A 4,703-nucleotide genomic window follows, 5' to 3' on the forward strand; every position below is an offset into this window, starting at 1 on the left:
TAGAAATAATTTTGGCAATTCTAAGCTAAGACAAGAAAACTTTAGTCTGACTTAACTTCAGAAAAGTTCAAACATCTCTTTGTTTTCTGTATGTAAACATCTGGTTTTATTTTATCTCGTCCTGCAGATCCCACAGTGACGTGTGTTTTCAGACAGAACTGCATTTTACCCTGTAATGTTGATCCCAGTTCAGAAACAATCATCCACTGGGATCACTTAACATCAGGAGAACATAATGTCCACTCCTACTATGATACTGAGGACCAGCTGGGACGGCAGGACCAGCAGTTCAAAGGTCGGACGTCTCTGTTTCAGGACCTGATCTCCAGAGGAAACGGCTCCTTAATGCTGACAGGAGTGAAGATCCAGGATGAAGGAAGATACAGCTGCTACAGCAGCACAGAGAGAGGAAGCAGGAAAACATTCATTCAACTGAAGGTTGAAGGTAGACTGGCTTCTATTGTGGTGGATTTTAGTTAGTGTGATTTACCTTTACTATTCTTGATGTGTTTATTTGGTTGGTTTGCAGCTCTAATAAAAGTCAGTATAAAGCTGGTAGAAAACAGGATCATCTGCAGCTCAGAGTGGATCTACCCTCAACCTGAACTCAGCTGGTCTGTTTATCCTCCATCTGAACTGGAGATCAACAGCCCAACGATGGTCCATCAGACTGAAGAGCAGCTTTACAGCATCAGCAGCTCTCTGCTGGTCTCAGACAGTTTTAAAGACCTGAAGTACAGCTGCACCGTCAGCAGCGGCAGAAACAAGAAGACAGCCTCTTTCTCTAAAAGTAAGTAACTTTTTTGTTGGTATTTTTCATATTTTCTAAATATTAGCTTCATTCAGCTGCATCTTTCTTTTTTAGGCAACATCTGGTGTGAATCAAAGGAAGTAATGTAGCATCACATGATTTTCCTTTGACTTGGTTCACAGATGATATTTTTATTACTGCATTTCTTTTCAGTAACAGGCAGATTAACACCACTGCTCTGAGTGTATAATACTAGAATCAAAGATCATCCACAGACACACGAGTTCACATCTGACCTTTTTCTTCCCAGAGAAAGTTATGGAGGCGAGTAAAGTAGCTGCAATAATAACTGGAGGATTCGGTCTGTGGATACTGATATTCGTAGTTATATCAGGTAAGATAAGACACGGACTTTGGTTTTTAAATAATTTATGAACATGTTTTGTGTTGAATATCTGATTCAAACCATTTGTCAGGTTATTGTGCAAGAATCATAATCAACAGGGGCAACAGAGCACATCAACAGTAGGTGAGTAAATGCATAAGTAAATCACAGTGTAGTTCTGTATAATCTTAGAAAATAAATGAATGTGTTCATAAAATATTCATATTAAAATAAACCATATTTTCTCTTCCCAGGTCAACCAGAGCTGCAAACCAACAGTAAGTAAATCCTCAAGACCTATTTTCTTTTCTCTGTGGTATGTCGTTATGTTCTAAAATGAGCATAGCATGTTTTAGTTTTTTTTTTTAAAACTACAATATGTTTAACATTTATTTGGTTGATGATTTTTTGGATAATTATTTCTTTTGCGTAAGGATGCAGTGCAGATAGAAAGATTTGTTCTCTTTCTTCTTTTTACTTTTGGACAGTTATAACAAAAAGGTAATGTTTTTACAACTGTAAAAAAAAACAATCCCAATCTCAAAAGCTCAAATATCATTTGAACTATGAACCCAAATCTAAGAGGAGTTGAAAATGAACCTTCATGGACACAGAGAGAGAAGAAGGAAGTTCAAACCATCTTCATCAAAATGGGCAAGAATCTGATCCGACTGCAAAGTCAGAGATTTCCTCTTTATCTAGGTGTTAATATCTTCCTGTTTTGGGAAAATAAACAATGACCTCAGGTTGTGAGTCGTCTGTTTAACTTCTGGAGAGAAATTAATTTAATCTGAATATTATTTTACTAAAATAAAAAACATCTGATTTCAGCAGTGATGAAGCTGAGCTGCAGCTTCTTAATGATTTCAGCAGGACTTTCTAAAACATTTTCTGCTGCATTAATCAAACATCTGCAAAGATATTTCTGGCACAGAAAGATACATAGATGGACACTTACTGTATATAACCTGTTTTCCAAGGAGCTCTTAGAGAAATTTAAGTTATATCGAATAAAGATAAATTTGTGATATTTTACACATTTTGTAAATGTCATAAAAATGTTTTTTTTCTGTTTCCTAGAAATTATGAGTCACCATCAGAAGATTAGTTTACTTTTTAAGCAAACTAATGGTGAGTCAATCAATTTTTCATATAAAATTTAACGTATCTGACCATTTTAGCATCATAAAGTGATAAAAGACGAGCAGCAGGAGGGATAATTCAGACGTGTTTTATGGAAGATAAAGGTGGAGGAAAGTCTGGAAATGCTGCAGCCTGTTTATATTTTAAAATGTTAATTTGTAACAACAAAGATGTTAAAAACAATTAATTATTTTAACGTACTGGTCTTCATATTTAGATGTCTTAACTCAAGCAGATCTAAATATGCAAAATCTTTGTTATGCACCACTTTTACATGGAAACAAACAAAAATTAAGCTATCAGCTCATTTCCTGTCTAATAAGATGCTGATTCATACTTTATAAAAAGTGACTGATCATATAAAACACATTAAGTAATGGAATAATAACAGTTTCATTTAGCAGGCTAACATTTAGTTTTTTCCCTGAAGTTAAATAATAAATTATTTTTGAACTCTTTATTTTCTCTGCTCTGCAGGAGAATCAGAGGTTCTTCTAGACAAACCAGTTCAGGTTCCGAGTGTCCCAGTCCAGACCAGCAGCACTCTAATACTGAATTCTGTAGGTAACAGAAGCCAGTGGAGGTTATGAAGCGTAATACGTTCATATTTACGATCTCTCAGTAAGATCCTGCCTGCACTGTTTTGAATGTAGAAAATAAACCAAATGGTTCCAAAAAACAGGGAACTGCAATAATTTCATCCAGAGGAGACGAAGGCATCGACGATTATTTCTTTGAAAAATGTTTATCTCAAACTTCACTTTTTACAAGCTGAACACGTTTTTTTTTTAAAGAAAATTGCACATTGCGATATATTTAAATAAATAAATAAATAAAAATTCCCCTCTCACCCTCCGCGGGTGGTCTCTTTCATCCTCTGAGCTCGGGTCCTCTACCAGAGGCCTGGGAGCTTCAGGTTCTCCTTCAGTATCTTGGCTGTGCCTAGAACTGCACATTTCTGGACTGAGATGTCTGATGTTGTTCCTGGGATCTGTTTGAGCCACTGCTCCAGTTTGGGGGTGACTGCCCCGAGGNTTTATTTATTTTTTTAGTTTCTGAACTCAGCCTGTACTGTAACAGCTACTAAGCAATTTCCTTATTCTACTGATTCATTTAGTTTATTTCTTATTTTAACACAGTTTACATTTTATCCTAAATATTTTATTTATTTCTTTGCTTGTTGAAGTTTCTTTAAAATAAGTTTGAAGTATTATTTGTAGGATCTGTTTTTCTACATAAAAATAATTCAGTGAAAAAAATAAAACAATGTTTTACTGTTGGATTATAAATGATTCCAGTTTAAAATGCACTTCTCTTTACAAAATAAAACCAAAACAAGCAGAGTGAAGCGTTTGTCCCTTTATATTGATCATGCTCTTTTAGGAATGTTTTGTTTTTATTTGTTAATTTTGCAAGATCTGGTGTAAATAAATGTATCTGTAACGATGAATAATAATATAAAATATTTTTGTTTCTTCTATGAATGTGGGATTTAGAATATATTGTTATTTTCTTGTACAGTAGATCATCAGCACTGTAAACTGTTCTATTGTAAATTCAAATACTGTAATTTTTGCAAACTGATGAATAAAATTAAATTTAAGTTGGTACAAATGATTTCTGTGGTGTATTTATTGCTGGAACAGATCATTTAAAAAAAACAGCTCATGTTATTTTAATTTAAATTACAATATATTTGAATTTACTCATAAAACATGGCTAATCTAAAGTTAAATGTGGAATACAGTTTTACTGTGAAGACAACTCAAAGATTACATACTGTTCATTACTTCAACTGAAAGGAGAAATGTTATCATTAAATGAAAATTATTTACTGTTTTGTAAATGTCTTACTATGATTTTATTTCAGTTTTACTTTTTAATTAGGCTGTAACTAAATTGAATAATTTAACATAAATAAAATAATACATTTCAGTTAATATTCAAACCATTTTACATAACGGTACATCTTGCCAGTCAATAAGATAATTTTATTTATACAACACATTTTCAGCAACAAGGCAATACAAAGTCCTTTACAGGAATTAAAAGGACAATTACAATTAAAAACAAAACAACAAATCAAAGGAACGAGCAAAAGGAGAAAAAGTTAATTTATTCCAAAGTAATAAAGTGGATGCTCCTATTCAGAGTTGGTAAATAAGTATAAGTCCTCTGGTCTAACTAAGACTAATTTAGGACAAATTTAATGCTTTGGAGACATTTTTTGATTGAAATGAAATGTACTTATAAATGGTAGGTATTGTTGCGCAACAGCCCCCCCCACCTTCTCTCTCTCTCTACTTCTCCTTCTCAGAGGAGGGAGATGTTGCTCCCAGCTCTCCGTCTAACGGGTGAATTGAGTTTCCTAAATCTGCCGAGATTTACCCTACCCAGAACTGAAGTAAACTCTGTTTAAGCTGG

Source organism: Poecilia formosa, unplaced genomic scaffold, assembly GCF_000485575.1.
Source record: "Poecilia formosa unplaced genomic scaffold, Poecilia_formosa-5.1.2 Scaffold171, whole genome shotgun sequence".
NCBI lineage: Eukaryota > Metazoa > Chordata > Actinopteri > Cyprinodontiformes > Poeciliidae > Poecilia > Poecilia formosa.